Source organism: Vidua macroura (assembly GCF_024509145.1).
Source record: "Vidua macroura isolate BioBank_ID:100142 chromosome W unlocalized genomic scaffold, ASM2450914v1 whyW_random_scaffold_30, whole genome shotgun sequence".
In the NCBI taxonomy this organism is placed as follows: Eukaryota; Metazoa; Chordata; class Aves; order Passeriformes; family Viduidae; genus Vidua; species Vidua macroura.
The window spans coordinates 5,607,858-5,626,673 of NW_026530534.1; positions in this window are offsets into that span (position 1 = coordinate 5,607,858).

Genomic DNA, 18,816 nt, shown 5'->3' on the forward strand with positions numbered 1-18,816 from the left:
TGCCAATCACTTGTTCTAAAATTTTAAAAGTTTAATAGTAATAAAATGCTTATAAACATAGAGTAATAAGAATTTGGACAATCAGAGTTAGGACAATAAAGGACAATAAAAAACAAAGAAATACGGACAGTCCAGGTGCCTTCCTAGTGCAATTAAGCCCTGAAAGCACACACGCTAACAAAGGATTAACCCTTAAAAGCAGTAGCCTGTTGCATATTCATATATCTCATACATGATGCATAAATTCTTTTCAAACAAAGGGTGTTCTCTGGTTATTGTCAACTTTTTTCCCTTAATCCTGGTGGCTCCTTAAAGATGGAGAGGAGGTGGAAGAATGTTTGTCTTTTATGATAAGGAGGCAGTAACTCTTTTCTTGGGGATTTAGGTGTCTTGTTGCTGTTATTTCTGTACGAAGAATTTCTTGATTATCTCATCCCTTTCTTGAGCTAGTTAAAAAAATGTCTTACATCGCATAGTTTGTATTTTAACATTATGTTATAACCTAAAACTATATCTACCACACTACTTAAAAAAGGTTAATACAGTAATACTAATTAATACAACATAACACATATAGTATTCCTTTGCAGAGAGCCAATCATATAATATGCAGTTTTCACATCCCATAGCCATTTTTGGTTTTGTTTATGTTTTGTGTCTGGAATGGTCAATGCCTCCCCTAGCTCCAGGAGTATTGTGATGGGTGAGGGGCAGCCCGAGATCCTGTGAGGGTTGGGGACCAGGGGCTGCTGCTTCCTTCCAGTGGGGGTGATCGACTCAGGACCCACGCGGCACAGGCGTCTGACTGGAGATCCTGCTGCCCTGTGGTTTTTGCCTATTCGTTTTTTTTTTCTTTTCATACGGCACTGTGACTACAGCTTGCCAGCTTGCTTCTCTGCTCCTCTGTTGCTTGGGAGCCCAGAGACAGTGTGTGCTGTGCCAGAAGCCAGGAGCTCCCAGCCAGGAGTTGGGCCACTCCCTCTGCGTGGCAGCCTGACCCCAGGACCAGTCATCGCTGGTGAGCTGTCCAAAGGAGTGATCCCCCTCCCAGCCCCGCTGTTTTCTGCTGCTGCTTCAGGGCTTTTTGCTACAGTTGAACTCGACACCCCATGTCCACCCAGACCCCTGTGTCTCCTTCCACAGCTTTGGAGATTTTGCTACACTTTGTTTGCCACCCCCAGGTGTGCTCGCCTCTGCTGTTACAGCCTGTTGGTCCAAGGTCCCTCATGTACACTTTCTGTGCCTCCCTTAAGAGATTCGCCAATCCCCTTTCTTGCCAACTGTCCAACTTTTCTAATTTTCTCTGTATATCTGTGTCCCAGATTGAGAAGCAAGATGTTTTCTATTGCCATCTGTGTAGCAGTTGTCTTCTGGGCAGTTTTCCTTATCTCCTGTTAATGGGCCCATCAATGTTTTGCCACATGACTCAGAGATAACTCCCTCCAGGAGCCATTTCTATTTAATGGGTAATCAAGCACCCACCGCAGGACTCAGAATGACATCAGCCCATTGTGAGATGCTCTGCCCAGGGGGGAGGAGCTAAGCATCCCCACCTTGTCGCCTTCTGATGAGAAGGCGGGCGACCTGGTTTCAAGACACAGCACGGCAACCCGGCCTCGCCCGGATCACTCAGGCCACAGACATGCACAGACACCAATGTGGTGGATGGTCAAATGGCGTTTATTATCTTATCTCATGGGGTTAAATAGTCAAGGGGGCTTCACTACGTCAGAAGGGGATGGTGGGTCTGGCTGGGGCTAGTAAGGAGTGGAAAACTACTGAGTAAAGGAGGAGCTGCATGCTTTAGGGGTAATTGATTAACTATAGCAGGAAGAAAGGGGGGAAGGGTCTAGCTTTCTGTCACATCCCGAGATCTTCCGTTCGCCTCTCCCTATCTACCACATCTCCCCCCCCCTTTTTTACTAATGAATGAGGTAGTTATAAACATAGGCACTAAGGTGAGGTATAAAGTTGTAATGTGATAAGGGAAAAGGGTTTTTTGGTAGACCTGAGTAATCTCCGCAAGGGAAGTTTAGAGAACCTCTGCGACTGGCAGCGTCCTCGGTTTTTGGTTCACAGCATTTGTTGCCGGCCTATGAACAGGATGTTGGTCCGTTCTAGGCGAGCTTGAACAAATGAGACCAGCCTGTTTAGCAGGCAAGGTCCGAATGTGAAGGTTAAAAGCAGTATCACTAGCGGACCTACTAGGGTGGAAATTAGAGTGGTGAGCCATGGTGATTGATTGAACCAGGACTCGAACCAGCTCTGTTGGGTTTACCTGTCTCTCTTTCTTTGAGCCAGTCCATCTTGGAGTTCTGCCATGGAGTCTTTAACGACTCCTGTGTGGTCCGCGTAGAAGCAGCATTCCTCCTTCAAGGCGGCACACAGACCTCCTTGCTGCATGAACAAGAGGTCCAGTCCTCGCCTGTTCTGTAAGACCACTTCTGAAAGCGAGGAAACTGATTTCTCTAGAAAGGAGATGGATTTCTCGATCCTCTGCAGGTCCTCATCGATGGTCATTTGCAGCTGAGCAAGCCCTTGGTGTCGGGTCGCGAGGGCCGAGACACCTGTGGCTGTGCCAGCTGCTCCCAGGCCGAGCAGCATTGCGATAGTCACTCCCGTTATTATTTCTCTTTTGTGGAGTCGGCCGGGCTCCTCGAAGATGCGGTACACCTCCTCGTCTGAGTGGTACACGACCCTAGGAACAATTAGAACTTGGACACAGAAATCGGTAGCGTCATTGAATTTGGCAAGGAACACGCAAGGACTTACCCCAGATTTCTGACAAACCCACATCCCAGATGCAGATGGGACCGCCCACTTGTTGATCTTTCTGTTGGGCTTGACGACTTCGGTGCAGAGGTTGCCTTTCTGCTTCGCCAAGGCTGCATTGCCAAAGCATTTGCCCTGGCCTGTGACTTGACTCAGGGTGATTCCCCTACAGGGGGTGTCCCATCTGAACTGGTGAGGGGCTTCGGCTGTGGAGTAACTGAAGGGGGTGTCTAGAGCGACTCCTTCGTAGAAAGGAGGTTTAACATCGTAACAAAGCCAGCAAGAATTGGTTAGGTTTGGGTTGGATTCGTTCAAGGATAGAAAGGTAGCCTCTAGCATGCGGAAGATTGGGTCTGAGTCCGACTCGGCTAAGCGGCCTATTTGGAAGGCATCTGCATGGCTGGTCGGGATATCGGTGGCCTTTGTGGGTAGTGGTTTGGGATGGGCAACGTTTCCCCCTTTCAGCACGTCCTTAATAACCATATTGGGTCCTACCGGTCGGGGTGCCGGTGGTTGGAGCCTGATAATTCGCACGTTCACCCACTCCTTTGGCGCCTTGAGGACTACCGTCCACGTTTTGCCTGTGAAAACTAGGCAACAACTAGGGTGTTCTGGCTGCAGGACCGTCATGTTATAGTCCGTGCACTTCCGATATTTGGGTTGTGTATGATAGTTGTCATAGACCCCTCCCTTGAAGGCGGGCTTTTTACAGCCGGTAGCTGCCCAGGTGAACTGCAAGAATCTATCGGGCTCTTGTGGTTCCCACCCTTCTCCCGATGGTCTGGCATCTGTGACAATGGTTTCACAGCCCCAGTGCCCGCAATATCCCCACCCCGGGTAGTTACAGTACTTCTTCCCAGGGTTGGAGGCTGGACACCAGTAGGATAGGTACATGTGCATGATGTGTGGGTGATGGGGTCGTAGTTTTGGTCGTCCTGGAAACAGGTTGGTGATATGGAACACGAAGGATGGGGTGCCTGCCATGGTGATTTCTTTGAACACCTTGTCACTTCGAAAGATGCTGCATGACCCACCTGAATGGCTGATGGGGGTGATAGTCTGGGTTGGCTCGCCCCTCGGTGATGAGCTCTAATAGCAAGATCACACAATGCCACCGTTGCTGTCTGGGTCTCACCGGTGTAGGATTCTTCGGTGCTGTCTGGCGTTTTGGTGGTTCGTCGCTTTTCTCTGGAACCGGGATGTACGTGTTACGGGGACGACCCACGAGCATGTCCTGTAAACAGAAACTCGCAATTCTCGTTAGTCCCCTGGGTTGTAGCTGTATTGAAAAGAAGCAGTCCTTGATGTCCAGCACTGCGCATGGCTGCCCTTTGGGGTTTACCAGATTATATATCCTTTGTTGGTTTCCCTCGGGTCCAGTGATCTTCACCGGGAAGGCTTTTACTGCCCCTGAGGGAGCCCACTTTGCACAAGCTATCTTTATTCTAGCCCAGTCAGTAAACTGGGCTGGTTCGCATTGTGATTGCCTTTCGATGTGGCTTAAGGCTTTATTTGGTTTTGTTTCAAACCGCGTCAGCTCCGCTTTTTCCGTTTCTGAGTCCCCGTCAGCGTCCGTCAGCTCTCCCGAGCTGTCGGAGCTGGTGGAGCTCGACTCAGAGCCGGAAGTCGAGTGCCAGCGCGTTTCCGGGTCCCGGTGCCTTTTCGTGCAGCTCCGGCCCCGTCCCTCCCCCTCCCTTCGGGGGTGGTGCTGTTCCCGCCCCCTGGGCTTGCCCTGCCGCCCGCAGGGGGAGGTCTCTCCCTTAAATGGTAGCGGCTTTGGGCACGGCTCCTGATTGGGCATGCGCTCTCTGCCGCCCCCCTCCTCCTCCTTTCCTCTCAGCTGCGCACTAGCGAGAATCCGGGTATTTGGGGTCTTCCCGCAGGGAGCATGCGCGCCCCGCCCATCCTCTGGGTCGCCGGCGCCATGTTCGGCTGGGTAGGGCGGGGGTGCTACCCGCGTCTCCTCCCGAGCCGTGTTTCCCGCGTCTCTGGCTTCCCTCGCCAATTCCTCCCAAACGGACTGCGCGCGCTGTCGCGCCCCCCGCGCCGAGTCGCCGATCCGCGGTGAAGGGACGTACGGGGGGTCCGCGAGTTTTTCGGGAAGTCCCGCGGGGGGGGTTGGGCTCGGGCTCGGGGAGGGGGGGGACGCGCCCGGCCCCCCCGGGTCCCCGCTCCCGGGTACCTCGCTATCGGGGGCGGTTTGCGTTGCCGCTCCTATCCCCAGTTTGGGTGTAGCTAATAAACATGCGCTCGCCGCGCTCCATGTTTCTTGTTCCTCTAACGCCTCGCGCAGGGCCCGCTCGACCTTTTCCCACGCCTTAAGGCTTTTCCCGCTGCCTGAGGTTTTTGTTTCCTTGGCTAATGCGGCCGTACATCTCCCCCACACCTCCGGGTGTAATATATCCACGGGACGTTCAATCGTCCCGAGCTCGAGGAGTCTTGCAATAGCGAGGTAAAAATCCTTGAGCTTACACTTAATTCCCCACTGCTTATAAATCGAACTCATGACCTTCGCGATGGCCTCCATGTGGATCGCTGGTCCGGGGACGTCTCCCCCGCCTAGAATCGGCTTGGCCGTTCTGGCCGCTGTCTCTCGTCCAGGAGATTCCCGCTACCCGAGGGTTTCGGCACCATATGTCGCCTTCTGATGAGAAGGCGGGCGACCTGGTTTCAAGACACAGCACGGCAACCCGGCCTCGCCCGGATCACTCGGGCCACAGACATGCACAGACACCAATGTGGTGGATGGTCAAATGGCGTTTATTATCTTATCTCATGGGGTTAAATAGTCAAGGGGGCTTCACTACGTCAGAAGGGGATGGTGGGTCTGGCTGGGGTTAGTAAGGAGTGGAAAACTACTGAGTTAGGAGGGGCTGCATGCTTTAGGGGTAATTGATTAACTATAGCAGGAAGAAAGGGGGGAAGGGTCTAGCTTTCCGTCACATCCCGAGATCTTCCGTTCGCCTGTCCCTATCTACCACACCACCTAGATATATTCTGGGGTTTGGGACAGAGGAGTCAGCCTTTCCACAGGTTCCCAAGAGGAAACAGCTGGGGTTTTCCACTGAACCAACTACGCCCTTTCTACAGGACCACTGCTCCAACAGAACCACATCTGCCACTCCAGGAAGACTGCAGCCACTCCAATTTGGACTGCTACCAACACACTGGCCAAAGGGGTGTCAGGTTGTATTCTTACTCTGTCAGTGGTTTTCCTTTTGTAGTATTGCATGTATTTTGTTTCTTTTCCCTTTTCCCAATAAATTGTACTTCTGACTTGGAGTCTCTCACTGGTTTTGCTTTCAAGCCAGAACAATCTGGCCACGCATGGGTGACAAAATATATCTTTAGCAAGGTCTGTCTGGCTGCTCTATCAGGGTTGATACCTGAATACTGCCTCATCTTTTTCCTCACTCTTTCTAGCCACTCTGTTTGGGTTTCTTCCCTCTTTTGTTGTTCATCAAATGCCTTATGAGTATTCTGGCTTCGTGAGGTTGCCTTTTTAATACCCCTTACAATTAATGTTCTATAATCCTCCATGTTCTGCCTTTCCCCGAGGTTGCTGTGGTCCTAATTAGGGCATACAGTGGGCATCTTCAGTTCCCCAGGAGATCCTTGCATGTGCTCCCTTTCCTATATTCACATCCCAGCCATCCGGATCATTTGTCTCTCCTTTGGTGTAAATAATATGGTCATTATTGATTGCATTTCCTCTCATGCATAAATGCTGGGCCCCAAAAATTGATCTAACTGTTCTGGTAATCCAATGGGGTCTTCTAGTAATCCTTTTAACTCCCTTTTGAACATCCTCACATCAGAGGAATTCAGTGGTACAGTTACAAATTCAGTTCCCCCCTGGGCTCCATCCAGTGGTACTTCCCTCAGAGGATATAATCCCACTGCCTGGCTCCCATACCCTGACCTGCTTTTGTCTTGCTGTGCCCTTCTGTTTCTAGTATTTTGACTATTCCGTCAAAGGGCAAGGGAGGTGCAGTCGGTGCCGGTGGAGGTGGAGGGGGCAGATAGTCTAACGGGTCCCATTCTTTGCTATCTGTTACTTTTAACATGCCCACTCCTGAAGGCAAAATTTCTCCTTCCCAATATGCAGTGTAGTTGCTATCTTCCTGATTAAATTGTTTCTTAGCCCTTACATAGATGTTTAAAGCCCAACATATCCACCCTTCGTCCAACCCATACCTCAACCAAAGTGCATGATTGGGTATGGGGATTTTTGAAGGAGTTTTGAATGAGTTAGAGGCAGGACCTCTGAGTTTTTTATATGATGTGATTTATTTTTCTTATCTTCTACATAGACAGGAAGAGTGAATTCGGCTCACATCTTTACCACATGGTGCAGAAGGTCACAAGACTTCTAGTTGCAAGACCTTTTAAGGATTTATTGACCAATAAAACACTGCCAACAAGGCTATTTCATCTTATGGACTCATGCTACAGTGTAAGCTTTCTTAGCCAATCATGTTATAACACACAAATCTACAATACTACATTCTAAACCTCTTGCTTACCTTTGTAACTACTTTTATTTTTTCTATATCCTAAACTCTAAGACTCTAAAGTTTCCTCTTCTTAACATGTCTCTGCTTTAAACTATAAATACACATTCTTGCTTCTAGCATCTAAGTGTGGATGACTTTTCCAAGGTCTCAGAACAAATCCTGTGTTTAATTCTAAGCTTTGGCTTACAGGCCCAAAGTTCTGAGAATTCCCTGCATTTCAGATTCCAGCAATCGGGTCTAATTTACCCCTTAGTCCACTCTATCATACAGTACTGTACCATCTTGAGCTTGTCCTTATCTCTAGTATTGGGGTCATATTTCCATCGAGCTAGTTTTTTTCCCAGTGGGCTATCTGGGGATATGCCTGTTGATATCTCTTCACTTCCTCCTTCTCTCCTTGGGGATTCCCTACTTGCTCCCAGTCCCATCCCTACAACCAACCACAGGCCCTCCCGACAAGGCCCGCCTTCCCAATCAGCTAGAAGGAAAAAGAAAGAAAAAGAGAGTAAAGAAAGGAAAGGAAAAAAAAGAACCTTACCTTCTTCCCAGAAAACAAAAGCAAATAAACAACCCATCTGAGATCTGGGGACTCCCATCCATCCATGTGGTCTCATGGTCGCCCGGCTTTATGCTGGCGGATCGCAGGGAAGCCCTGGTGCCTTTTGGCGTACTAGCAAGGGCAATTGCTAAAAGTCACCCATGTGCTCCTGTGGTTGCAGTTTCCGAGACCCGGGAACAACCGAGCTAGCCCTTGACCCTTGGCAGCGCTGTGTGTGAACTGTGTTTAGCACCACCGCCTCTGCTGGGTCAGCGAGCACCGGGAGTTACTGTGCCGGGTCCCCACTGGCCACTACCCACGTGGTCTCTTGCCTGTGGTTTCCAAGATCCTGTTCAAGCGGGTCACCCCTGCCAGGCATTATCGCACTTGGTGCCTCCCAGTCTCCGCAGCACCTAGAGGCAGTCTCTTGCCGCCCACAGCCCCTCTCCAGCGGCCCTGTGTGCCCATAACCTTCCGGTACACGCGCAGATGCCACCTATTGGAGGTTCCCACCAATCTAACACCCCCTAAATTTGGTAACTCAACCTGACGTTCCCAGGTGCTCTTGAGTTCCCTCTTGTTCACGGTTTAGTGCTTTTTTTCCCAAGTCTCACACACACACCCCAATCACACTCCCAGACTCTGTTTCACACACACTCCAAGCACACTCTGGGACTCTATCACACACACAATATTCCCTTTTGTCTGCAGGTTTTTTCAGAGGGCTTTTTCTTCCTCCTCTTCTTTTTCATTATTCAGTCTTTTGTTGTCTCTGGGATGTCGGCCTGCAAATCATCTATGGTCCCAGAAGAAGTTGTTTGAGCTGCCGAACTCACGGTGGGGCATGCCTCCTTTTCGAAATCCCCTAGGACCATGGAGACAAGGTTTTACATCCCCATTTGTGAGAAACGACCACCCACTTTAAAATTTCAAAGGTTTATTAAACCTTAACAAACATAACAAAGGACTGAATAAGGAGAAAGAGCAGCGCTGGGAGCATGGAACTAAACCACCACATACTCACCCACAAAATGGCTGCTCTGCCTTTTATACCCCCTGGTGTTGCATCAGGTAACCCTAGCCCCTCCCAAAGTCTGCCAGTCAACTCTTATTTACTGTCTGTGGGTGGAGGTTACTTCCTTGCAACTTGATTGGAGTTCAGGTGTTGTCATGTTGCGCCTCCTAGTAACAAGCCTGCCCCCCTCCCATATGCCTTTACTACCAAGGCCATCCGGTGGCAACCATACAAGGAGGAGGGAAAAGGGGACTATGGACAGAGCAAATCACAATAATCACAATATATCAATAAAACTTCTCTCAACATACACATAATATTCATCCCTTAATTATGAGACCAAACCATTGCATTACCCATCTATAACAGGCACTGAGACCAGTTGCTTCCTGTGAGTTTGCAAAGGAAGCCCTTTCTCTCTCTTCCATAGTCTTAGTCATCATTAGTCACTTGGCTGATGCCACAGCGCTCCCTGCAGCTGCATGGGAATCATAGCACCTGCCCTGCCTGGCCAGAGCAAACAGCGCCCCTGATGGCTGTTGACCATAACTACACCAAAGGGGAAAGCACTTTGATGGCCGAGAGAAGGCTGTTATTGGTATTCTGTTCTTTGTTGTTATTGCTGCCATTGTTGTTGTTTGTTTGTCTTGTTATATATACATATATATTAGTAAAGAATTCTTATTCCTTTTCATAAATCTTTGCCTGAAAAACCCTGTAATTTCAAAATTATAATAATTCAAAGGGAAGGGGGGTGGTGGTGTCATATTTTCCATTCTAAGGGAGAATCCCACCTTCCTTGGCAGACACCTGTCTTTCAAACCAAGACAGTGAAAATGTATTCTGTCAGTTAATAGTAGTTTCAGGTGTTTCTTTACCTTGCATATGAGAATTATATGATATAGTGCCACCCCACTGAAGTTGAATACGTATGTCTGTTGCTTCCTCCTATTCTTAATGCCCATTACTCTGTCATAGAAGAAAATTAGATTGATTTTTGATTATTTTCTCCAGTAAATTCATGTTGGCTGCTATTTATCTCTTTGCTGTCATTTGAGGCATATAAATAGTTTAACAAATTAGTCCAGGATTGAAGTTAAGATGCCTGATCTGTTGAGAGTTTCTCCTCTCTCACTCTTTGCCCCTTTTAGTGTTCTGGAACCTCAACTGTCATTTCAGTAGAGAATCACAGAATATTCCAAGTGGGAAGGGATCTACAAGAATCATCAAGTCCAACTCTTAAGTGAGTGGCCGATATGGGAATCAAACCCTCAGCCTTGGCATTTTTAGCACCATATTCTAACCAGTTGAGCTAATATCAGTTTGAATACATCTAATGCTATTCAAGTATCCAAGATTGTTTCTTTTATGGCATGGAATATCCCTTTGGCCAATTTGAATAAGCTGTCTTGGCTGTGTCGGCTCCCAATTTCTTGCCCATGTGCAGTCTACTCATTGTTGAGATGTGCAGGTCAGAGTGGGAAAAAGAGAAGGCCTGGACATTGTGCAAGCACTGTTCAGCGATAGCCAAAATATTGGTGCATTATCAACATTATTTTAGTTGCAATTTCAAAGCACAGCACCATAAAGGTTGCTATGAAGAAAATTAACTCTACCCAGCAAGATCCAGTACATTTACCCTGCAATAACTTGTTCATGTGTCCATATCCAAAGGTGTCTTAGGTTGGAAATGGGGGTGTGTATTCTATTCCTGTCACTGTTTAGTAAGAAATGACACAGAGTTGGCAGAAGGCTGAGTGGCATAAAGCACGCATCTTTACTTTTACACATTGTTCTGATACAGGTAGACCTGATTGGTCATTTAATCAATACATTTCACCTGATTGACTAATTAACAAGATGCCCATTTATAAACAATCTTACGAGAATAACAAGAAAACAGATATTAGGAACACAACACCTGCAGGTTGTTTTTAATAATAAGCTATCATTGTTTATCTCCAGCTCCCTAAAGTCTCACAGGCCGATTCTGGGAAAACTTATCTCATTTTCTCGCCCTATGACCAGGATGTCATGTCCACATATTCCTATCTGTTAGAGGTGGGGCCGTTATCTTCTGTTGATTGCGCAATTTTCTTTATCTCTTCCCCAACCAATTCTCCCTCCGGGGAGATATCTTCTGTTAATGGGCCATTGAGTCTCACTGCATGACTGATAAAATTACATCATCCCCTTGTGAGAAGCTCCGTCCAGAGGGAGGAGCCAAGCATTCCTAACTGGATATAATCAGAGATTTGGAAGACCACAGGCAGCCTTTTCCACTGGATTCCCAGATGAGTAGCCTTTTCCCACTAGATTCCCAGAGGAAGACCAGGCCCATCTACACCACCACTGGATCTTCAGAGGAAGACTACACCCTTCTACAGGATCACTGCTTCAACAGAACCATATCTGTCACTCCAGGAGGACTGCAACCACCATTTTAATTGGACTGCTACCAACATCCTGACCAACAGGGTGTCAGGTCATATCCTGACTCTGTGTGTGTCATTTTGTATTACTGCATTGCTTTTTTTTTTAAATTTTCTTCCCTAATAAAGAACTGTCATTCCTGCTCCCACTTGTTTGCCTGAGAGCCTCTTAATTACAAAATTATAACAATTCACAGGGAGGGGTTTTACATTTTCCATTTCAGGGGAAGATCCTACCTTCCTTAGCAGTCACCTGTCTTTTCAAACCAAGACAAAAGGCAATCAGGCTTAACAATGTGTGAATAGTGGAAATGAGAATGTTACTGTCCTGAAACAGAGACGAAGATCTTACCACCAAATCAAAATTTAAACTAAGTTTGTATAGTGAAAATCTGCTATAAAAAGAAATATATTGATGAATGTAAAGTAGGTTAATTCTAATTTTTCAGTTTGAAAACCCAATTCATGTACCAACAAATTTAATTGAAATAATGTCTTCATGACAGGTATATTCCAAAAAACGAAATGACCACACATCATTTGAAACAACTCAGTAATTTGCAGTTGCTTCTTAATTCAAAACAAACATAAGTGCATCATATAGGGATGAGATCTCACATTCTCTTCAGTTTTTTAATGTCTCATTAATAGCTAGAACCAGTTGTTTCAAATAAAAGTTCAAGGAATCTTCCATTAATATATATAGTAATGTGCCAATCTGTCTTTTTCTCACTTGTTTATTTTCAGATTGAGTGATTGTTGGAGTACACAAAACAGAGAGTACCTTGGACCTTATTAGCATGAGATTTGATAAACAAAATGCCTTGGCAAGAGCAAACAGAACTTGGAAGATTAAATAAAGATTGCAAGAAGATTCAATCAGACGGGTTTACCGGAAAAAGAAAATTACATCACACTTCTGCAAACAAGAGATGTTTTAAATGTCTAAGTTTGTTTATGTGGTCTTTAACCCAATCATTGTAGTAAAACATTACTAGTCTCCCTAAAATAGCATATAATCATTTGTATCCCACAATTAAATCGGATTCTTTGACCACCTCAAAGTCTTCCCTCTCTTCATTGCCAATAAGTTATAAACTGGGACCTGAGGTTTTATATCTCATTCTGTACATATTCGTTTTAGTTTAACTATTACAGTTTTGAATATTCTTTTTACTCATTGTGGTTGTCCATTCCCCCCCCTTCAGGCCTCACTGTGATCTGAGAAATGCTCATTAGGTCTTGACCTTGATGAATAGCACCTGGGCTCAACTCCTCTTGAGTTTATCAGAAGCACTGTCTGCTCCCAGGAACTGTTGCTGTCTAACGAGCTCCTGCTTTCTTTATGAACAGCCTTGGAAATTATTTTTCTTGCCTGAATGGCATAACATCCCTGTTCTCACACTTTCAAAGAAAGTACTGACCCAAACTGTGGCCAGGATGAAACTGTTATCACTAAAGCCCACTCTCTTGTGACCCTATAAACAGCAGTCCAAAATGAGAGCCTTTGAGCTCTTCTGGTCCACAGTGGGCTGCAACCAGCAACCTCCCTCTGAGTGGGACATCTCTCAGAGCCAGTGAACTGTCAAGTTTGCTATACTTGGAGGAGCACCCAACAATAAGTCCTGGGCTGATACCCCCACTCCTCGAGGTTCAATCCTTCTGTTGAGGAGATGCAAAGGCATCCAAAGTGAGTATTTCATGACCTTCAAGGGGAATTTTTCACAGGCACCTTGCACTGACTCTTTGTGTGCACACACATGAGCCTATGCTATAGCAAATATGGGAGAAATGCTGCTCTTTTATATGTTTAAGTACCTTAGATAGCTAAGTTAGGCCTATAAGTAAGTTTAATATAAGTTATAAACTAAGTGAAATGCTGTTAAGTATTGTTCTTTGAGGGAATCCAGGGCATCCCTCTCTGGCTGCCCTGGAAGGTCTGGGACCCTGGCAGGGGGTCAGGAGCCCCCCTGTACAGAGCCCCGAGAGACACTGTCTCTGATCTCTATCCATGGAAAAGTTTTCAATCTTACAGGATGAATTTCAAGCTCTGAGTGTTTGATATAAGTGGTAATTAGTGTGGCACGGGTGCAAAAGTAGAATTTTAGGATTCTAGATAAGGGGTTCAAAGGGGGCAAGATGGAGGAAAATTGGGCGTGCCTTGTCCTTTTTCTTCTTCTTCATGCCTTCCATGTTTCACTGTGGTGTTGGCATTTTTCTATTGGTTTAGGCTGGGGACACACTGTTCAACATGGGTGATAGATATTGGCACGTTATTGTAAATATAGCACACGTAGTTTCTAGTATATAATGTTTATAACATCCCACTGAGGGGCAGAGTCCCACATGCTGTCCTGCGAGACAGACCTGCTGCAGGTCAGAGACAAAATATTTTAGATAAGAAGAAATAAACAACCTTGAAAACCAGCACAGATGAATTACGACTCCTTCTTTGGCAGCGGGGCTGAAAGACAGAGACTTTCTACAATCTCGGTGGCATTTAAATATCACAGATCCTGACAGTTCTTTTGTTAAATTATTAAGTCATGGGTTATAAGCTAGGTTAAATACTGTTAAGTGCTATTCCTTTGTTAAATTGTTAAGCTTAACGTATAAGTCATGTTTAAGGTATAAGTTAAGATTAAGTTATAAATTAGGTTTAAATACTGTTAATTTTGAGTGCTCTTAAGCTTTTAAGCCATATTCTTTTTTATCCTTGCCCTTTCTATCCTTTTGTCACACACACCTAAACACACACACACACACACACACACACACACACACACACACTTATTTCTCGGTTCATTTCTGTTTTGACTGGATTTTATTGTTGCTTCTTTTTTTCCTTAGTGTGCCTCTCAACTGTCTAGTAAGTAGTAGAGTGAATCTTGCCAACAAACTTTGTTGTGCTGTCACTTAATATTAAATCTGTTTTTTATTGATACCCTTGCCAGTGATTTTTTAAAGTGATCTCAAACACTCATAGAAAAGAGTTTTTTCATGTACCTTGGAAAGTTCTTGACCTCAGTTACCTATTGTAGCAATGAGTTCTCTCATCTAAAATCATGCAGCAGTAGCAAAGATTTATCTCAGGGAACCTTTTAGTGCAAACAAAATAGATATAGGTGTTTCATCAGAAGCATGATATTAAATGGAAAGGCTGAATTAGGGTAAATGCAAATTACTGTTTGATGAGTGAATGCTTAAGGTACACAGCTCAGGGTACCACATGAAATTTTGATCTTGCTAAAGCAAATAGGAATTTTCTAACTGGTATTTCAGCATTTGGGTTTCATGTAATTTATTGTTTAGAAAGAAAAGATGCAATCTTTGTATATGGGCATGTGTATCTAATCAAAGTGTTATCTTTTTTAGATAATGTACTAGTTTGGACTGGGATACAGTTAACTTTCTTCATAGTAGCTTCTATGGTGCTATGTTCTGGACTTATGACCAAACCAGTGTTGATAATACACCAATGTTTTAGCTATTGCTGTGGTGCTTATACAGTGTCAAGACATTTTCTGCTTCTCAGACTGCCTGCCCAACAAGTAGGCTAGAGGTGCACAAGAAGATGAGAGAGGACACAGCCAAGGCAGCTGACCTCAACTGAACAAAGGGATATTTCAGGCCATATGATGTCATGCCTAGATGAAGAGGAGAATTGGAGGCACAAAAAGGTAAAGATCATGATTTAAGAACAATTTACTAGAAACAGCAATGAAATAAGAAAATTAACATTAACAACAATAGTAATAAAAGAGTGCACAAGATAGGCTAACGACTCACATGCAATTTGGTGGAGGATGCTGCAGCACTGGCTCTGGGTTTTCTTTTTTTCTTGGGCAGCAATGTCCCCAATGTTCCAGGTAGAGCGGCAGAGATTCACTGGGTCGGATGCCCCCTTTTATACTGTTTTTTTGTTCCTTTGGACTGATTTCTGTTTGGATCCTTCATTTGCATGAAGGTTTAAGGTGCTTGATTGGCTCATTACAGTTCTATCTAGGCTGGCTCATTTCGCTTGGGGAGGTGGTGCACTTTACTTAGGTGTAATACGGTATGTTGAGTACCGTATTTCTTATAACTACCATTTTAACCCCTTTTACAATATAATAACCAAACTAACAGTACATGCTTAACAATTATCAACTATTTTACAACAGTTTCTAACCTATTTTTGACACTAGACATGAAGAGAACAGACTTCAGGCTGCTCAGGGAACTACTTGGCAGGGACCACCGGGGAATATGATCTTGAAGTGACTGTTGGTCACTTTTTAAGCATTACCTCCAAAGAGCACAGGAGCGGACAATTCCAAAATGCCAGAAGTCAAGCAGACAAGGTGAAGGCTGGCTTGGCTGTGCAGGGATCTTCTTCTGGAGCTAAGGCAAAAAAAGAAAGTGTCTGCCCAGTGGAAGCAAGGTCAGATAATGTGGAAGGACCACAGAGATGCTGCTCACCACTGTAGAGAGAAAATCCATGCAGCCAAATTTCAATTGGAGCTGAAGCTGGACAGAAATGTGGGGGACAATAAAAAGAGGGATTTTTAATACATTGATGGTAAGACATGAGGTTAGGAATTAACTTGGGTTAGAAATCCATTTCAGATTTAGGTGGAGTGTGCTGTTTTGAATTGTTTAACTTGTTTAGTCTGTTAATTTGCTGTGCTCCTAAAAAGCCTGTGCTCGCAAAAAGCCTGTGCTCGCAAAACTGCCTCAAACAAGGTGAAAGGAATGTGAACTTCCAAGCTAGAGGAAGATAAGAGGGGCCCCTTGGACCTTGAAACAAGAAGCAAGCCAAAACCGAGGCTGCAAGAGATGGTTATAGTAAATGGGATGACCTCAGGCTGGTGAATGGTCACCAGTGAGTTTCTGCAGGGCTCCATATTAGGTCCAGGTCCTTTTAACATCTTTCAAAGCGGATGCAGGACTCAAAGGTATGCCAAGTTTTCTAACAGCACTAAATTGGGAGAAACTGTGTTTGGGTTTAGGATTTTTCCTTTTGTTTCTTTCTGTCATGGAATTTTGTCCCATCTGTCACTAAGAAATCATAATGACCGATACTTAGAGAGACAAAAGAAGTTGCCGTGGGAAGAGTGAGGCTGGCTACTCTCTTAGCTGGGGGGTTTCTCTTGGAGGGACAGAGATATGAGGAGATTTGGGCTGGGGAAAAGGGGACTGGGCTCAGCTCCTAGGCCTCTTGCTCTCTCTTGCACCCAGAGGGGAAGCAGGCTGCAGTTGCTGTGGGAAGAGTTTGACAACACTTCGAGGCTCCGTCTCCTGCTGACTTCTCCTACCCCCATCTGCCATTACCACGTGAGGGACACGTGACTGAACTCAAGCCACAGCGGCCCCTGCAGCCATGAGGGAATCATGCCTACCAGCAGCCTGCCAGCGCCCCTGCCAGCTGTGACCCTAACTACACCAAAGGGGAAATTGCTTAAAGAGCGGGAAGAGACTGTTTATTGGATTTTCCATTCTTGCTTGTTGTTGTTACTGAAATGAACAGGGTTAATGCCTTTATTAATGTTCAGCTCTTTATTAAAAAGATCAGCTGGGCAGGGGGCTCGACACGGAGCTCGCCCCTACGGTTGTAGCTTTCCCAGGTGGCCGAAAGGAAGGAGGCATGAAGAGTCTGTCACTGAAGTCCAGAGAAGCAGCTGTCCCTTCTTCCTTGTGGCACACCGGTGGCCAGAGGGTGAGGCGGCATGGTGTACAGAGTCTGTTGCTGAAGCCCAGAACAACAGCTGTCCCCGCTCCTTCCCTGGTGGCAGCATCAGGGCTCTCTCTCTCTGTCTCCCTGCTTCTCACAGCCTAACATCCTCTATTCTTTTCTAGGTGATGGTGATGGGTAAAAGTCAATCAGGGGATGTGTTTCCCTTTTCCTCAGCTAGGGCATTTGTCTATCCCCCTCTACTATGTTCAGTTTTTGATTTAGGGTCGTCTTTATCTCCTAAAAATACTCCCATGATCCTAAGGGGTTTTTTATTTGCATGTTAGTCCCAGAATGGCAGCGTGGGGGGGGGGGGGTGGGAGGCGAGTTATCTCAAGGTAGTTTAGAGAAAACAAACAGAGCAATTAGCTAATTAACATTTCAATACCGGTACTTAGCTAGAGTTAGTAGTTTTTTTTTAGTGTTGCCATGGGAACTAAGAAGGCCCTGCCCGCATCTCTGGGGAACACGTGGAAACTGTTCATTACAAATCCCTCCTTTATTTCTTTGATCGGGCTTAAGCCCGCATCAACTTACAGTCTTTGCCTTTGAGGGCTAACTTCTTTTGGCATTTGTATGCTTTTACTTATGTCTGATGGTAATTCTCCTGTTCTTTAGAAACTAAGTAAGACTTAATAATATTCTAATTAAAATTTTTTCAGTTAACTCCTTTGGCTAAAGGACACTTAGTCTTATTAAACAATTACCAAGTACTTAAACCTTTACTATGGTACTTTAACTCAGAAACAGTTATTAACACCTTACTGTATATCAGTCTCTAGCAAGTCTTCTTTAAAGTTAATTTTAAGTCCTCTGGTTTCTTAATTACTGTCCATGCACAAGAGGAGGCGGGTGACACTGTTGGGTCTGGTCTGGCGTCCGGGGGTGGCACTGGTCCTTTGACTCTGGTGACATGGGTCCAGCCTTTTTCTTGAGTCTGCACCACAGTGTGTGTGATGAGTAGCACCTGGAAAGGTCCTTCGAATTTGGGGGTTAATGGGGTGGTAGTGTTCCAGGACTTTATCAACACCCAATCCCCAGGACTGATGTTGTGGGCATTGGTGTCCAGAGGGGAAGTTTGGGGGAGATAGCCCTTCTTTCGGAGGCCTTCTAGGGATTTTCCTATGACCTCTAAATATTTCTGAGTTGCTGCCTCCCCTTCTAGGTAATCTGCTGTACTGAAAGGGGTGATTAAAAAAGGGAGTCCAAACATCATTTCATAGGGAGAGACCCCTATGTCGGGCCAAGGTCTGGTTCTGATGCGCAAGAGAGCGAGAGGTAAACACCTGAGCCAATTCATCTTTGTTTCTTCAATTAATTTAGTTAACACATTTTTAAGAGTTCTATTCATCCTTTCCACTCTTCCAGAGCTTTGAAGGATGCCATTGCCATGGGGTGTGCAATGTCCACCTTATCCCCAGGGCTTTTGTTACTTGATGTAAAGTTTGAGCGACAAAATGTGGACCTCAGTCCGAGTCAATGTTATTGCCTAGCCTGTATCGTGGTATGATGTTTTCTAAGATTATTCTTGCAACTTCCTGCGCGGTTTCCTTTTTGGTTGGGAAATCTTCCACCCAGTGAGTGAGATGATCTACGATCACTAGTAAATGTTTGTACCTCTGCACAGAGGGCATTTCAGTGAAATCTACTTGTATGTTTTGGAAAGGTCTCAAAGCAAGTTTTCCTCCCCCACGTGCTGTTTTTCTCATTACCTTTTGGTCAGTTTTCAGGCAAATTGCACACCCTCTTGTGACTGCCTTCGCCAGATCATATACTCCAAGACATAAATTTTCCCGTAAAAAGTGGTCGCACAAACCTTGGATTCCCCA